This window comes from Diadema antillarum, unplaced genomic scaffold (assembly GCF_040938485.1).
Source record: "Diadema antillarum isolate AM-2024a unplaced genomic scaffold, OU_Dant_1.0 seq00001101_RagTag, whole genome shotgun sequence".
NCBI classification, from domain to species: Eukaryota; Metazoa; Echinodermata; class Echinoidea; order Diadematoida; family Diadematidae; genus Diadema; species Diadema antillarum.
The window spans coordinates 155156-175273 of NW_027271918.1; positions in this window are offsets into that span (position 1 = coordinate 155156).

A 20118-nucleotide genomic window follows, 5' to 3' on the forward strand; every position below is an offset into this window, starting at 1 on the left:
TTTGTAATTGAAAACATATTGATATATTCATTTTTATGTAACGAATGATATGGAGGCCTCAGATGGATAAATTTGGGAGAAATATTGGACATAATCAAACTACAAAATTGTGGTGAAATCATTTTTGAATATTGGTAAATCATCGATAATTACGCATCACATGACTGTGAGGCTGCTCGATAATCTCTTCTCTTTGCATGACCAAAGAATGAATGATTATTTAATTTCTTTCTCTTTTTGTAGCTCTGCTCAAGAGGTGACTTTGTATACCATAGTACAATTCTTGCCCATGTTCTTGAGAGAATTGATAGTCAATTCCTAAGGTCCACATGCAGCCAAATCTGTGGAGAGAAGTATTTCGTATAAACTACAAACAAATTTGACGAGAGAATTCACATAGTAAGCTTAATTGAAGATAAAGACTGTATGGACGCTGTAGATAAGAATTGAAGATAAAGACTGCGTGGACTGAACAGACGCAAGCGTCCATACATCTTTATCTTGAATGATCACAACTGACATAAAATCTTTATCGTTCTCTATTATCGCAATAAAATTTTTATTCTTGCCAGAATGTTCTTATGAATTCTACTTTTACAACGAACAACAACTTTGATATAACATGTGATAGGAAAATCTTAGACAAAGTTGTACACCTTGGTGGCCCTGGGCTTTAAGTCAGCGTACATCCGTACGCTTTGAAAATATAGTTAGTAATGTAGAATCTACACTAGAAGACCATTGGCAAAGTTATGTGAAATGTTAGGGATCTCGGTAAAAATTTCCTCGCATTGCAGAATGACCTATATACTTTTGAAATCACGATGTTCAAGACCGTTTAAAAGAAAAACAAAGGCTCTGTAAAGAGGCAGCAACATTTATAGTTCGACGTTCAGTGAGGACAATTTCTGTTTCTTCCCGGGTCATTCTTGTATAGTCATATACGTACTATACTTGACAGTCCCGCCCCTCTATTCACTGCGTTGGATGTACCGCCAGTATTTTAGTCTGATGTTTTAACCTTGTTGAACCGGAAAATCTTTTTTTGAAATAGTTCTAATTGTGAAGACACGACCCGCTTCTTTCTTTTTGATTATTCTCTGCAGTTCTTCTTCTCCTTCTTCTTCTTTTTCTGCTTGATTGTGTGAGACTCTTCTGTAACGATTTGTTGTTCTTTCAGCCTCAGATCCATTTTTGCCCTATTGACCTCGGAAAAATAAACGAAATGTCCCGACCGTTTGGTGTCTCTTTTTTCTCAATGGAGGCGGCAAGGAGTTTGTTTTGTCTGTATACAATTGCTATTCTTTGGACAGCCTTTGAAGCGGCCGAGGAACATTGCACTTCTCTTTTAGAGGGACTACGGAGCAGGAAGAAAGGGAAGAGAAAAACAGACAATGCGGGGGTTAAGATAGGCGCACATTCCTCAATGAACTCGTAGATACATTGTTAGGTCCCTCAGGTATAACCGACCGTTCCAAACAGGACCATTGGTAGGCCTATTACAAAGAGCCACCCGAGTAAAGCACGCAAGAATGAGAACAAAAGCCCTTGAATGACACAAAATGGTGAGGCGGAGCTGCATTTGATTTCTGAATAGCATTTCCTTGCTTTTATTGAGCTCTATAGTCACGTCGGGATCCGATTTATATTGGCGTACAGAATAGACTTGGTTTGGGCTGATGGGACTCAAAGTTCAATGCCACAACGAGTTCCTTCAGACAGTGTAGAAGTTTGGTTAATGTGACCGCAAAGAAACAAATGATTTCTTGTAAGCAAGCAAGCCCAGGGCCGACGCCATTAAAAGGGACTTCCAGTTCAGTTGAAAGTTAGTCTGAAAAGGAGTAAAACTTTAATAGCACAACAATGAAAATTTGATCGAAATCGGATGAAATATAAGGAAGTTATGACATTTTGAAGTTTCACTTATCTTTCAGGAAACAGTTCTTGAACTGTGAATATGAATATGCAAATAGTGAAGTAATGATGTCATCCCCTCACAACTTTTCATATAGTTGCCTGATTTTTTTTTCTTCGAAATTTCCAGTTCTTTATTCAAAGGCAGTTACGCGCCAGTCTCAAATCCTGATTTTGTATCTAACTGATCACTATTATGAAGTTATTCAACAAGGAATAACATCATGCTCCTCATTTCGATAACAGAAACATTGAATTTGTGTAATTTGTTGTACACGATCAATGGAAAATTGTGAGGTGATGACATCATCAGCTCACTCATTTGCATATTCATATGAACTATACGAGAACTGTTCTGCAGAAGTAAGTGAAACTTCACAATCTTATAACTTCCCTAATTTCTATATGATTTTGATCAAATTTTCACTGTTGTACTCGTAAAATGTCATTCTTTCTTATCAGACTAACTTACAACTGGACTGGAATTCCTCTTTGAGTCCCATCCAAGGGACCAATAAGCAATCCGAATACAGTGTCTTGCCTGTAGGGCACACCCATACAGGGACTCGAACGAGGGACCTGGTGATCGACAGTTAGTGGCCATTTCCACTGAGGGTGTTTTATCAAAATTGCGCCACAGTAATATAACCATTTTTTATTATTATAACACGTTTTTCACGAAACAGTGTCATAATAAGCAAACATTCACAAGTGCTGATGTCAATACCTTTCAGACTGACCAACACATGCATAGGCTTATTTTTGCCATAATTATTCGGGAACCTAAAAACAAACAAACAAACAAACAAACAAAAACGTATTCTGTGCATCATTTGTGTGCGTGTGTGTGTCTGTCTGTCTGTCTGTGTGTGTGTGTGTTAAGATTATACATAGCAATGATAACTTTCAGGATATAAAAGGATTAAAAATGCTAGATTATCGATCAAAATGTCATTTCAGTGATCCTGATTTTCTTTTGCTCGAACCAATGAGAGAGCTGAGAGGCGATGACATCATCACCGCCACAAAATTGTTCATGGTGTTTCGACCAATGTAAATATTTACTGGAAACACAATAAACTGTAAATTCCTTGGCCTCCTCATTCAAATCCTATATTTGTTCTGATAAAACCTGCCATATTTCACTTTTTTTTTCTCAAAGTCAACTTCAATGTTAAGGTGTGGATTTATAGGTCCTATACTCTTTAAAACCCGAGAAGTTATTCTGAGGAACATGTCTTTGGTTTTGATAATGCTAATGATTGAAATATTGATTTGCATATAATGTGCAGTGACAAGAGGGTATTTACATTAGAGAAACATTAGATCATTATTATCATCAGTTATTTTGCCATACAATTGCAATGTATGAACATACATATTTAAGATGTAACGGAGTTACACGTGGTCAAAGGCTCATAAAAAGTAATACTCTTGACTTTCACCCGGAGCCATGTGAGCCTTCATGTGCCACTCCCTAGCACATAATGAAGATGTTAATATTTTACAAAACTATACAGATTCAAAATTTTCAATACACATTAAAAAAAAAGATAAGAATGTTCAGTTAGGCCTACGTGAAATCGATTGGGGGTAAATATCATAAAAGCCTTAGAATCATTACAATTCTTACACTGTGTTACCATTCTTACAGGTTGTTTAACCCTGTAAAGTGGTCCCGCCTTACATCCAACTGGACCCGATGGAAGACCAGCTATTGCAGCTGAATATGGGCTATCCAGCCATTTTCTCAGATGGAAATGAAATAAACAAACAAAAACAATTCCAGTAAGATATCTAAAATAGCCTCCATTGACCAGTAACGTCACAACTGCGTAGAGAGTGCGTGAGCAGAGTTTTGTTAAATTATGTTTCTTCCTCATATTTTTTTTCATAGCATGACGAGACAAATCGCATGTGATATAGTGAACGCGTAATAAAAATACTTGGTGATGACATCTTGATGTGATCTTCATGAGAGTTTTGAAACGAGTAACGTCTTTTGAGAATGATGTATGAAAATGTTAACATTTTGTGCACAAAACATACATGACAATCCAGGAACCATTGTGTCACGCAGGCTGCAATAAGTCACAAACATAGACCAATGGTGCAGACTTCCGCGGATATCCTAGTTGTATCTTTCTTACAACGTGCTTTGTTGTGCTCAATAATATCTTTCCTTCTCTTTCCTTTGTCTCATTTTGTTAACTGCGTTTATGAAACATAGGCTATTACATGTTCTGGTGTTGTTGTTGTTGTTGTTTTTGTTGTTTTGTTTTGTTTTTTATTTGGGGGATGCAATTCATCTAAAAATAATTTCTCAATTTTGCGTGTGAGTGTTGCTTGCGAGAGGATAAGAATGTTCGCAGCTTGTAGTGTTTTACACAACATATGGTATAGTGTTGAATAACGTGTTCATCACATATATGAATATATGGCGAAACACAACCAATGGTATAGTGTTGAATAACGTGTTCATCACATATATGAATATATGGCGAAAAGTAATGTCCGCATGGAAGTAGTATACCGGCAATATACAAGAGGGGAACGCAAACACACACACACAAACATTATACACACACCATCGTCCTAACCACTCTGGGTACCATTACGATTATTTTGGGACTTTCTCCTTTTTTCACTGCCAATGTACTATTTCAACGGACATTATTTCGACTTCTCAAACCACTTCACATTCCGTGCGTTTCACAATTCCTTCTCGGCGTATTTTCACAGCAAACTATTCATTTATATTTCTTTTCACGGTCGAGATCCTTTAAAACTCCAAAACTTTCGGACTGGATAAAATACCTCCTCGTTTCTGCGTCCCCTTTTTTTCGTTATGTTGACCAAAGGGTCCTCCTGTGATTGTGTTGTGCGTTGTATTCTCCCCTAGTATTGTTGTACCCCCTGGGTAAGAGGTTGCTAACTCGCTGCACAGACAAGGGGCATGTTTTCTTACTCGTTTTACTCGCAGCCACTTGTTCCTCTTGATCCACCATTCCCTCTAAATCTTAAAGAAAAAGAGAATTCTCCCCTTTTTCTCCTCCTTTCAACGAATTCGTGTTGATTTAAGACGGCAAACTTTCTCACTCAATCAAACAATAGATATTACAGTTTTGCTGTCGTGTACCTCCTCCATTTATCACATTTGGCACAAAAAAAGAAAAGAAAATGAAAATGAGCAGGTACGTGCAAAGCATTATACGAACACACATACCCATTCATTCGGGTTTGAAATCTCTGGCCACTTACTGAAAAGTACATTATGGTCATATGGATCAGATTGTGGAGAAGTGAGATTTCTACTCACATTTCGGGCGAGGTAACTGGTTCTTACATCACAAAGAATGGTCGATAATAACGTGGACGAACAATCAACGCATATCGGGGTTTAAAGAGCTGAACAAGTGGCGGTTTGGGTGATGGTGCAGGCGAGTTTTGGAGGCGATGACCAAACGTGAAAGATATCAATAGAGGTAGGATCAGACAGGGCACGTCCCATACATTACGGCTGCACGTCACGAGACCGACACCCACGAGTCATACAGCGTACGAGTCATGCAGCCCATGAGTCATACAGCCCACGAGTTACACAGCCCACGAATTCATAGAAGCCCATGAGTTCGACACTAAGCAAACAAGGCCCACGAGACCGACACATTAAGGCCCGTGTTGTATCTGTCGAATTCGTGGGCTGTTTTACCTAGTGTCGAACTCATGGGCTGTATGACTTGTGGGATGTATGACCCGTGGGCCGTTTTTCAATGTCGAACTCGTGGGCTAAATGCCCCTAAATTGTTAAGGTGTGTTTATTACGAGTAGACAAACATTACTTGAATATGAGACCATTCTGAAGCAAATAGTTTTCACACAACAATAGATATATAATGTACTCTTAAATGAATCCCACAAGGATTGGAACAATCATCCCCCAGCATTCCCACTGATTCCCACTGATCAGTTACTAGCCATCCCCTTTAAAGCCTTTCATTCCACTTTGACAGTCTTTATCGTTTTTTTCACATGCTATTCATTTTAGTTTTCATAGTTTAGTACATGGACACTAAACCCATATTGCGTGGATCATAAGCAAAAGCTTGAAGATCTCATGCAAATGGTGTGATGCTTAAAGGTAGAATCCTTGATTATGAAGTAACACGGGCGTGTCCATCGATAACCGCAGATTACACAATATGAAACGGAAGCAGTCAACTGATCAGTTAGACACGCGCCAATGTCCCGAGGGAAAAAAAAAGATGTACCATGAATATAGATAAAGATACATACCGCAGAAGGAATGACACAGTGTAATCAGTGCATACTTCCAATAGCGATAACGATAGAGTGTCGATGACCTTTGGCATTAATATCTGTTATTGTCCCAATAGATCTATCATGAATGACAATGACCTTTTGACTCTTCTCATACTTATTCGCAGATACACATAAAGACCACATAAATTTCCAAGAAGAGCTGAAATACACATAATATATCTATCGTAAGTTAATTGCATACCTCATTGGATGAATACTCGACTTTGATTTGTCAAAGGTGCAGTCACTAGTTTTCGCTATACTGCCTGCCCAGCGGTCAGCTAGCGGGTTTTCAAAATACGCGTAAGTATACCCCGGGGTAAGTACACTGTATCTTGCCGGCGTAATATCTATATTTGCGCATTAAGAAATTATACTCGTTCTGACCGGTAGCACACCAACTTAACTTCATTGCCTGACGTTAGTATAGAATAAATATATATGAATTAAGTGGGATGCTGTATATAAACTGCCTTTTTTCGGGTCACGGCTCGGGGCATATAATAACACTGTTGAGAAGTCACCTCTGGGCAAATAGTTTAAACTGTGCTATTTGTACAATACGATGTGATATGGTATCATATGTATACTCCAATATACATTGTATTGATATGATTTACTCATTGTGATATTAGGCATAATGATGCAGTGTACGTGATACAGAGTAGTGTACAATGATATGATGTATAGCTATAATACATAGCATAATTATCATTAAGAATCACCTCACGTTAGGACTGTCCAGCAAATCATAGGATTTCTAAGAATTACATTTTCATGTATACATCATACTCATATACCACTGGCGATCAGCTGAAACGAATGTCCTGTGTGCTGTATTTCTTTTATACACACATTATACTTTCAACGTCTTTTCCGCTGTTGGCGTGCATGAATTAGAGGAAAGGGCCATTGTAGTCAAGCCGGGTATATCCTTTGTAACGATTCTGTGTAACAATGGTCACAGGCTAAACGCCCGAGGATTTGACACCGTCTAACAAACAACTGGTAATCGGAGACTAACACGTTGTGTTCACATAAAAGTTTAGTCCAGTGAACTGCTTTATTGACAACATGACTCATGGAAAGACACCCGTTCTCAGCCAATGTTAAACCAAACGAGCTAGTGAACATTAGCTAATGATGAGCCCATCGGTGGAATGAACACCTGAAAAATTAAAAAGACGTTGTATTCTGACTGAAGATGACAACTAGAAACTGTCTTTGAATCTAGTGAGAATAAGAAATACGAACTTGCTTTGATTTCTCCAGCTATGTTTGTGTTAAGTTGAATTGAAATGAATTGAATTGAATTAAATTGAGTTAAGTTGAATTTACATAAATTGAATTGAATCGAATCGAAATGAAATGAATTGAATTGAATTGAATTGAACTGAATTGAATTGAATTGAACTGAATTGAATGTTGTATTGTGGAATACGTGGGAAGGCCTTGGAGTGGCTTAAGAGTTACTTAGGTAATAGAAAACAGTTTGTTACTATTAAAGATAATAATTCAGTTATAAGAGATGTTAAGTGTGGTGTTCCTCAGGGAAGTTTATTAGGACCGTTGCTATTCATAGTATATATCAATGACTTTTCTTCTGTTTCTGAAATACTTTCTTTTATTCATTTTGCAGATGATACCACTGTTATTTTTGCTCACAACGATGTTGATATTTTAGTCCAAAAAGTTAACACAGAACTGTTAAAAGTTACTAATTGGGTCAGGGCTAATAAATTATCATTGAATGTTCAAAAAACAAAATATATGCTTTTCAGTAATACTGTCGAAGCACTAAATTCTAACATAGTTTTAGATGATATTAATTTAGAAAGTGTATTAGATTTTAAATTTCTTGGTATAATTGTTGACAATAAACTGTCTTGGAAAACACATATTGATCATATATGTAAAATTATTTCACGTAATATAGGTGTTTTGAACAGATTGAAATTTTATATTCCTCAAAAGTCATTACTCATGTTATACTCCACTTTGATACTGCCTTATTTGAATTATGGAATTTTGGCTTGGGGTAATACTCATCAGACCCTCTTGAATAGAGTGTTGTTACTGCAGAAAAAAGCCCTCCGTATTATTTGTCATTCTCCTACACGTTCACATACAAATTTACTGTTTGCGTCTAATAAGCTACTAAAAATAAATGAGTTGTTTTTATTGAACTTAGGTCAATTTATGTACATGTTTAATAACAGTTCACTTCCATCTATTTTTGATTCAATGTTCCTTAAAAACCAATCATTTCACTCCTATCCCACCCGACGTTCAAATGAATTTCATTTACCTTTTTTCCGAACAATTTTAGGGAAAAATTCATTTATCTACACTGGTCCAAACTATTGGAATTCTCTGAACCACGATATAAAAACAGCTCCCTCTTTGTATTCATTTCAAAGAAAATTAAAAGCCTATCTTTTGCGATTTTACAATAACATTTGTCATGAATCGGATTAGTTTTACACGTTATTCATTTTGATACCCCTTTCATAAAATCCGCATAGTTGCTTACACATTGTCGCTCGTACTAGCTGACCACCGCCAAGTTCGTGAATAAAGTTTTGGGTTAAGTTAGTCATGCAGTTGATGGATTTTTCTTCGGGATCTGCACTCTATACGCTTATACAATGAGGGATTGTTATTTTTTTTTTCCGTCCGGTCTTGTCTCTGTCTTGTTTTTGTTTTCCATCGTCCAGCCCTCGTGTATCGTTATCTCCGTTGTGCTAGTCTTACTTCCTGTCGTAGTCTGTCTTTTGCGGGTTTTTTAGCCTCGTCGATGTCCCAGTGTCGTTTTATGTTCGTTTATATGTTAATGTTGTCATTTTGTGTTTTTCTTCCTTTTCTGTCTGACTCTTTATGGGCTTCCATTTCTAATTCTATTTTGTCAATGTTTTTAAACATTTTTTCCTCTTTTTTTTTCTCTGCTGTTACAACTATTTTCGCTGTTGTTGCTTCAGATATTTTCGTTGCTGTCCTGATGCCGATAATTATTACCAATAATTTCAATGATTCTTTCTCTCCTGAGGGGCCCACACTCTACAAGCTTCGTCTTTTCAGTGGGTCCCTCCGTTTTTCGCCTTGTGTACGTTGATATTCAACTTTACTTTACTTTGATTTACTTCAGGCATTGAAATGTATCTTTACTGCAAGCATACAAGTACTGTTTTACTCTGTTAAACTCACTTTGATTGTTTGTTTGTTTGTTTGTTTGTTTGTTTTTTGTTGGTACGATTCTTATCACTGAAGAAAGAGTGATGTATGTTATGTTATTTTTTTACTGTCGAGAAACGAAATAAACTTGAATCTGAATCTGAAATTGTCCACATGTGGAAAAGTGTCTTCCACCAGCGTTACATATACGAGAGATATACACAAATAAAAATACTATTGTTCAAAGACCACCAGATGCATAACACAACGCAGAGAACATCTGATAAACAAATACATGTGTGGTTAATTATGGTAGTTGCTCTCAGTATACACATAGGATATAACGAAACGAAACTGACACCAAGATATCATTATTAGTCATTATGAAATTTTATTTCTAGATGAAGTTTCATGATAGAAAGTTGCAGATGAGGAACGCGTAGACGAGTTTAATACTTTCATAAGTTTTGTCGGCTTTTGATTACGCGGTCTGCATGGGCTTCAGTTATATTTCATGAACGATGACGAAGCTTTTCATCGTATATGGATGTATTTACAGGAAGTAAAATAGATAGATTGATAGATAAGGGCATACAAAGACAAAGAGAGAGAGTATTGATATGAATATATTGATATAAGCAATTTAATCAATATCGACATTGGTTTTTGAATGTCAACCCTTCTGAACGGATGTCCCACAAAACAACACAATGATTATATGACAATAAAGACTGACCATCGATGTGCGGCAATGCTGATAAACAATATTGATGATACCTCGCTTCAAACAAGTATTGATGCACCGTCAATACGACTGCCCTGCATCAAGACGGAAAAATGAAATTTCTCTTTCCAAATGAGTGTGTTTTACTCCCTTTGAAAGTTTTTTTTTTCTTTGAACACGAGGTAGGCACTTTCAAGCAGACTTTCCTCGCCCTCAGCTCCAGCGGCATTAAGCGGGATTTTTTTGATGTCGACAATGGACGAAAATCCAAAATGTACATAAGATTTTCGTTCAGCAATTATTTCGCAGTTTACTCAAGGACTTTACAAACACGAGACCAACTTCGCTCCGCTCCCCCTCCGTCTCTCCCTCTCTCTCCCTCCATCTCTCTCCCCCTCTCTCTTTCTCTCTATCATGCTAACCGCTCTCCAAACTTTCTCTCCTTCCATTCTTATGTAAAACACGCATGACCTGTGTTGGCGGTCAGACGGCTCGAGTTTGAACATTTTACCTCTTGACTCCGGCATCTGGGTCGCCTGATTGCACTGTCGATGCGTTGGATTCTTACACTGTAATGTGTACACATATATACTCATCATATAAATATGTATATATATATATACATATATATATATATATATATATAAATATATATATATATATATATATATATATATATATATGTATATATATATATATATATATGTATGTATGTATATGCAAATATATACATGAATGCATTTGCCACAATACATACAAAGTGATAAACAAGAGTCGATGACAATAGAATTGCTAGAACGAAAGTCATTGAAATGTTTGTCTTCGAAATAAATCTTAAAAGATTTAAAAAAAAATTCAGATTTTTACAGATCCTTCTATAATTACAGTCAATTATATATAAAAAAAAAATCACCTCTTCATGGCTATTTGGAAGGATTTTTTTTCACACTTCATGCATGACTCTTCGTTCTCTACTGTATCGTCAACGTGGCTAAGCTACGTTCAAATGAGTCCGATAGGAAAATAACAAATTGGTTTTAATAGAAGTTCAAAGCCCTGCTCAATAAAATTTTATAAATTTCCATGACATGCAATGCATTTCTCCATAAGCCGAACAAGAAATTATTTGCCCCTGCGAGGTCTATGTATGTCCCTCCAACACTTTTGGATATCATTTTGGTATTTTGGTATTTTTATTTGGGAATATCTCATGTCTCCTGAGTACACCTGTATCTATCTCCGCTTAATTTTGAATATCAAATGACTGTAAGGAGGTGGAGACGAAACTCCATGCATTGATAGTCATGTTACATGTTCTGCGTTTGTGTGCAACGCTGTGCTTGTATATCCAATGGGGCAATGTGCGCGCGCGTGTGTAGGTAGAGGTAGACAAATATAAATATAGATGGCTTATATACTACATTTCATACGCATAAATAGAGTGAGGAGAAGACGGGGAGGGGGAAGCTAATGTATAAGATCACACGTCAGATATATGACATTATGTTTATACATGGCCTCGGAATGCCAACCACGACTCAACCCTTCTGAAAAAAAGCACCCAACAACAACTAATGGCATGCATACCTTATACGAGGGCAACGCCCCTGTGGCTACCGCACCGCCGAAGAAAGGTTTGAAGACGCGCAATTAAGTCGGTGACGATGGCGACTTTTGGGACACTAGAGGAAGACCCAAAGTTGTGATGAGGAGGGGAGATTAATGACGAACCAGGATCCAGTTGCTTCAGACCTGTCTTTTTCAATTAAGACTTTCAGTTCAGGCCACACATCGACAAACTCTGAAATAGAATACATTACCGGCATTAAAGGCACGATATTTTGTGCTCGTCAACAATGTGGGTTTGTTTTGTTTTTGTTTTTGTTTTTGTTTTTGTTTTAATCGCTTCGAAAAATGAGGCTGTTGAAGTGAGGAAATGTTCGATGCTAATTGCTAATATCATCTATAGGTAACCTAACTTATTTCATCAACATTTCACATTATGAATTGCTTTGTGAACCTAAATTCATTGAATTTCAATATATTTCAGGACTTCGCATGTCTTTGACAATTCATTTCAAGCTCCACTTTACAAGGCTATCAGTATTTTTGCTCATCCGATATCTGTATGCATCGCGTTTTAGTGATTTAAGAACAGAGGAAGCTGTTATTACCAAGTCCTTGGCCATTTGAACAGAACAAACAAAATTGGTAAAACCCACAGGTAGTACTGTCTACGTTATCTCTAAAACAAAGTAATATACTAATGACATCTCTCTTCTCTCATATTTTTTTTTTCTTTCTAAGCATTTGTATCAATAACATTGGGTGAAAGTAAAGGAAACTCCTTTTGCTCATGTTGTCAAAGTATCAATAGCAAAGAGAACTGAGTTTGAAAGTCTTTACTTGGTGTCATTCATTCTGTTTTAGTCATAGATACGCGCAATTTATACTCACTCACTTATAATAAGATATAATAAACTAGTGGAACATATGGAAAATGTTCCTTGCCAATATATTTAACAAGAAAAGACAGTTTATGACAAGATGGAAACGTTATTACGTGTTAAAAAATCTAATAATCAACAGAAAGAACACAGTACTCTAACCGTTAGATTTGGCAAAATATTAAGTATCATTGCAAGCAAAATACAAAATAAATATCATGTGCGTTATACAATACAGGAACTTGCCTTAGTCAGTCAACATCATATTCCCCTTAAACTCTCGTGTGTGGTTTTTCAGGCCTTTCGGTATTAGTCATAACCGAAATCTCAGTCTTCTTCGTTAGAATTACCACAGGCAAATTGGGATTTCTCGGATCCTCATGCCAGCAGACGATACACAGGCGTCCGACACTCCCTCAAAAAGCTCGTGGAAAAGTTTTGACTTTCTTGTTTGTTTTTGTTTTTGTTTTTGTTGTTCAAGAGTGCGGAGAAAGCGATTACGAAGTGGGGGTAATCCATATAAAAGGTGGCAAAACTCTCACGAGCGGCTCCCAGTCACCGACAGCCGACAGCCGTCTGAACACGGGAAGTTATTGATTAAAGGTGAGAGAGCTTTAGGAGACTGGCGTTGCGTCCAGAACTCCGCCACGATATTTCGCGAAGGTGACGATCAATCGCCAACTTTTTAGAACTCGGCCGTGTATTATAGCGCACATAACATCCGTCTAACCTTTGAACTTTGAACTTTTAGCCAAGATGCCGAAAGAGATAGATAGACGCTGATCGTGAACATAGCAAGCACAAGTCCGAAAATGAACAATTAGCATTACAATCTAAAAACAACAACAACAACAACAACAACACCTGAATATACCGAATCGTCGATATATGGTACTTACATTTAATCCCGGTAACATGTTATATAAGTAAACAAACAAACAAACAAACAAACAAATATCAAGACGAAGCATGGCATCCGGCGATGAAGCAACCAAACAAACTAATGAAGAAACAAACAATTTAAACTTCCGAAGGACATTTTTTAATGTTCCCCGAATCTTTCGTGTGATGAGGCATGTAATCGGGGAGATGCATGAGACTCTTTCCTACCTTCCTGGTGAACCGAATAGTACAGACTACATAACATTATTGTGGTTCTGTCGACGACCCTGGTAACATTATTCGATCACCAAAAATGCGACTAAGTCTATAGAGCCATTCCGTGTACCACCTACCAATCCCCACCCCCACTCCACCAACTTGTTCCACAATTTCCCGCAATTATTTCATATCATTTCCGTACTTGCATTAGTATGTGTATGTGTATGCGTTTGCGAGTGCCGTAAACCTACAGGGAAAAATGTCAATCAGTTGTTTCTGAAGTGTATGTTAAGCAGTTGTCACCAGTTATGTAGTATAATGTTGACTCAGCATAACACCGTCTTGATCGTCAACATAAAAACGCCTGATATTTATGAATTTTTCCGTTTCTCTAATACTTTGTCATATACACAGTGGAGCCTCTTTTCCTTCATCTGATCGTATATCATGGCCGAGATCACTTCGAAATCACTACTTGCGTCTACAATTTTCTGTAGGCCCAAACTGTATCAGGAATATCTTTCAAATATATTTTCTGCTGTCTCATCGTAGACAGGTTAAAAAGGTTCCCTAACCGCCGACAAAATCGTAAAGAAATTACTCTGAATTCTTCACGTTTGAGCAATGTCTTTTGGGAAACATTGTGAGTTTTTGATTGATTTTGTTGGGAAAGCAATTATTAAAAAAGAAAGGAAAATCGTTTTAATTGCATTATCAAGTTCACCCGTGATAGGGAAGGTGTTTCTCTTGTCGGTTGCCTGAACGAATTCTCCAGAGGATGAAATATGATATACCGTGAGTGATATTCGATAGTTTTCCGCAGTTGGAAAAGTCGTATCCTATCACCTTGACTTTTGGATGTAGAATGATTTACGGGCGATTAAAGGTGGCGTTGTGACGAGACAGGCGGTTAAAAGTTTTCTTTGTTACTAGTGAGACTTCATTGAACCTGTTATGCTCTTGATGTAAATATTCCGTTTTATGTTTCCTTTAATCTAAAGCTTTTAACAAGACAAAAAAAACCAGAAAAGATCAAATACAAGATGTCTCTCAAGACAGACAGAATGAAAAGATGCGATGAAGTTATCTGTGTTTGTAGGCACTTATGTATATCTGTCTGATTGTATATATGTGCATGCATTTATGAATGTGTCTTTATGTATGTGTGTAATCGTCTCTTAAACTCTCATTTCTAAGCTGCGGATTGGTTGTTTTGACATTTTTGAGAATTAGTGAATATATGGAACAACTTTGCAAATGTGCTCATAAGAATATAAACTCTCTTGAAAGTTACAATAGAAGAACTGCAAATTTCTTCATCATACTCCCTGGAATATGCAATCTTCTTCAATAATGTGATAATTGAACTTAGACGGCATAAAGGTTCTTGTGCGTTCTCGCTAATTATGAGTGGGGAACTCGTCGCAGAAATTATCATTTTGTCATAATAAAATTGGTACCTTCCAACTCTGCTGGAAAGAACACAGTGTGCCACAGTGTGAATTGTGAACACAGTGTGAAATCTCTTCACATTGTTAAATTCGAGCGTTTTGACATTGTGAACACATTGTGAATCATCAATTCACCGTGTGAAACCGAACATCATTATGTGAACACTCTGTAAAAAAAAAGACCACAGTGTGAAATCATCTTCACAATTCAAGCGTTTTTACATAGCTAATAATGTGAACACACTGTGAACACAGTGTGGTACACTGTGTTTTTTCCAGCTGGGAATTTCTTTGCATATGATGTCCCGGAGAAAGATTATTGGAACTGGTATATTTCACTAAATCTACACAAATCAGAAAGAAGACTACAAATATTTGCCATTTTGAGAGAGATACAGAAGCTTTATTCCTCTTAAATATATAATGCCAACTAAAGATTTAAGTACATGCAACCGAAACAGTTATAGTATGTTACAAACCTGTATGTTTCGTTTGCAGAATTGTCGGAAGTATAGGCCCTATATACACATGTGTATAAAGTCATGACAATCATAAAAAGCTATATTTACAATCGACAGAAATAGGATTCCCGGGACATGTCGGGTTAATCTTCCAGTTCAAACTACATCAGATGTCATCGTGGGAGAAAGACCACACTTCACAGGCTTTCGAGGGTCGTTCCAGCGATGCAGGGGGGAACTAAATTGAGGAAACCACCGCTCCGAGATGTATAATTATATTTCGGCGGGCACAATCGGAAACGGCGCAAAACTGAAATCCTGTCTGATTCACCACGGTCACAATGCACGTGAGACAAAGTGCAGAAAAACACTCCACTCTGTCATCTAACCCGAAAGGGAGTTAAATGATTCAAGACAAGAGATTCTAAAGTTGAGAGTTTTCGTTTTCCATTTTTTTTTCTCCTTCTTTTTTTTTACGGGGGCCGGTGTGCGGTAGGCATAGGGAAAGAGAATTGTTTCCCTCCTGAACATTTTGGGACATATTATTTTTTTTTGGTCTTTTTATCATATTATATATATATATATATATATATATATATATATATATACGTATACATATATCCATGTATATATATTTATATGATATCATTATTACGGACGTATTATATCTACGTCCCATACTTTTCTTTTTCTCTGCATTGATGTTGTATCTGCCTACTTGTCTCCTTTGCAACCAATACACACACACACACACACACACACACACACACATATATATATATATATATATATATATATATATATATATATAGTCATCAATCCATTCATATATTTGTATGTTACAGTTTGTAGAGTCTGTTTCACTTAGACTCTCATTGTACCTCTATTGTCTACATCTGTGTCTCAAAAAAAAATCTAATTTAGCTAATTTCATCTGTTATCAAGTTAGACTATATAATCTCGTCGATCAATAACTTTCCTTGGAAACATAGTGTACGGCAGATGCCAATAATAACGGCGATTAACGAATAATGGTTCGCCAGCATCAACAATGCTCAGGTGAAACAACACTAATATTAGAGATAATTTACAAAGTGTATAGAACTTATAGAAAGAACCATATCGCAGTGGCAATCGATCGTCTAAGTTACATATTAGGAGGGAGACGCAAAGCGAGGAGGGCGAAATGAATCCATTATCTTTCCTAATAAGTTTTCTTTTATATACTTTCTTCTTTAAAAGTGCATTGACACCTTCTGCTTAAAGACAGAGACAAAGACAATGTACCCAATTCTTATTTGCACGTGGTGAGCATTAGACATGGCGGAAACACACTCCTTTCAGACCTGATTTGCTCCAGTTACTGCACCAGCCACCCTTGTTGGCACCCGCCCGAATCTTGTCCTACGACTTACACAGTGACTTATCAGTGAGTTCACAGGGGCTGCATAAAAAAATTACTCATTCGAGGCAACCCCTTCTCTTTTCCAACCACCCCCCCCCCCCCCATGAATCTCACCCCCTCTATATACATAAATGTAATGGTGGAAACAATGCTGCGTTAATGCCCAATTTAGCCTCATCCACAAACGGCTGAAAACAACGAGCTGTGACTTCCCCATTTCTCTAGTTTTCTCAAATTTCTTCTTTTTCGCACAGAAGTCTGGTATGACTCCTAAACATTTGCAAAGTTCCAGTGTGAGAGCAGGAACAGTAAACAGTTCATGCAAAGAGTTGAAAATAAACAATATATTCACGAAGCAATACCGTTTTGCGTAATTGTTTATGGGCTTAATGTGGTGTGGTTCGTACCATTGTTGATTCCCGTATCGAATATTGATTTTTTTTTCCACAATACGCAATTTGTAGTGGATGTTGTTAATGTCAATGTTAATTTAATGTTACTTGTTATAACATTCTAAACACTACCTGGCTCATGATCATTTTCACCATAACCTCACGTAATGCTCTGCCATTGCACGATGAGACAAAACAAAACGTAAGGCCGACTGACATCGAACATAAGAGAGCATCTACCCCGGTTCTTGTGTTCGCTAGAGATGTGCACGCAAGGGAAATTTGTACACTATGATAGATCCTTATATCCAAACGTGGTAAACATCGTACAAATAAAAGAAGAAAGATATTAGCAAACATAAAGCAAGCGGGAGGGAGAAAATTATATGGAGGAAGACGTTTTTATGACGCCAGATCTTTGCAACAGATTGACATACGAAGTCTTTAGAATAATGCCTCCCTTTTTTTAATCCGGTGATGTATAAAGCGCACAAAGAGATTCCAAGCTTGCTAGACATCTCACGATTAGAGGATACAACCTTAACCACCATCTCCAAGGCCGACAACCTTCGTTTGACAAAGATCATTTCTGGGACTAAATACATGAGTACGTTTCCGCTTGCAATTAGCGAGCGAAGCTAGCAACCAATTAACTCTACGGAATGGGACACTTCTCGACAGGTTAAAGTGTTTGCTTCGAATTTCCCCCAAATGAAATGGTTCCTGGTGCTGATGGGGGACGAGGGGCAGGCTGAGATGATTGATGAGGGGAGGAATCCCCCGGGGAAAGTGTGGACAGTGGTTCTCTTGGGGGTAAAGAACCTTTGATATGAACTAGATGAAAAATAGTAAGGATCGGCTCATTGCGAACCCGGTGAAATCTAAATTCTAATTTTCTATTTACAGTCACCATAGAAATGGGAATATCGATGGACTGGGTAAAAATGTGTATGAAGTGATAAAATGAGTTCACAACAGTTCTGGATTAACCGGATTCATGATTAGATTGCCAAATGTGTTTTAAACTTCATTCAGCGTAATGATGACATCCGACTAAAATGTACTTCTGATGATAATCGATTATTACCGAACAATTTTGTGCCATTAATGTAGTTTGATCCATTGCAGTGATTGTGGTCGTTTTCCTCTTTTCTCTAGTTTTCAATGCCTTCTCAGAAGCAATTATGGTTATACCCGCCCCTTTTGCGAGGCTACAGTATGTTTAGCCTGAAGTAAGGGCCAATCCATGCGTTCACTCTTTTCTTCGTTTGCATACTGTTTATTTTTTCATCATAATGGAATCTGCTGTATATAAAATACAGATTGGAAAATTCTGAAATCCAAATGCATGTTGATTTGTGTTGATTTATGATACCCTCAACATCACTTTTGCGGTGAAACGAATATCTAGAAACATTCCATATATATTTTAACGATTTTTTTTTTCTTTCTTCCGATTACTTGGGAACGCCCACAAAAATCCTTCCAAACCAATATTCCTCAGATGACCTCATCTGTCAATCATTGCTAAAGTACTGAAATGTTTAACAAAAGACATTGGAATGCACCTTCCCCTCGACTCAGCATAACTTGCATGTTCCCTCGCCATGTCTTTTGTTAGTCACATTGATATCACAGAAACACATCAACACAAATCAACACAAATCAACACAAATCAACATGCATTTGGATTTCAGGGGCCCTTTAAGCACGACTTGAAAACAATGATGGAACTTTCCAAACTATTTTGTGCTCCCACATTTTTCGAAGGTCATAGGTGTATTTTGACTGGATTTGTGGGGGGACTCCTCTTCTGATACTTAAATCGATGGCAGGATATTCAAGGTAAACTTCGCTAGTGGATCAGAGCGCTTTTGAAAATAGGGTCATAAATGAAACTCCCATAGAGTATGCTGGATTTAGCACATGGGAAAGATCTAGTTTAGTTTCTACTCGCGCCTTTGCTATACTAGACATGTGTAATCTCTCACAAATGAGGTCAATCAATTCGATGTATCTAAGAATAGTTCATCTATTTCTTTTGTTGCCGTGGTTGTTGTTATTGTCGTGTAGTCATATTGGCCCTGTGCACCTTCGCCGCCAGTCAAATCAGACGTGCGCCGCCTGCTGTTAGCATATTTCAAACACGTGCTTGTCATGCAAGAATTCAACCTACTTCCCATATTCTGTGGTAATTATTTTAAAGGGGTTAACGAGACGAAATATTCCCGTCAAAACTGAGAACAGGTCAAACTAGAAACGGACATTAACCAAACGAACACTTCAGAATATTGACATCAGTGGTCACAGAGAGAAACAAGAAGAGGATTTTTATCCCATTGTATGAAGTAAAAAGACTCATCTACTTGTGTTCACTGTGTTTCAATTTCAGTACACCATAATTATATTTGATGATAACATCAACAGATTTGGTTCTTTTAAATGTCATGCTTACACATTGAGATCACCGATACAAGCCGTCAATCTTTAACTTTCGGGGTTGAAACGTTGCCGAGTTGACACTGTCCGATGTGTCTTTTTGATGATGTCGCGAAGTCTTTACATATATACCTATATAGGCCTTTATTACTTGATTTTGAGCATATTATGCGGTGATTGCATGGATACATGTTTAAAGATTTATTTTCTCTTTTTTTTTTACAAACGACTTGAGGGTATCAATCGCTGGTTTATTGGTTGAAGGAATTCCCTACAAACGGCATCTTTAA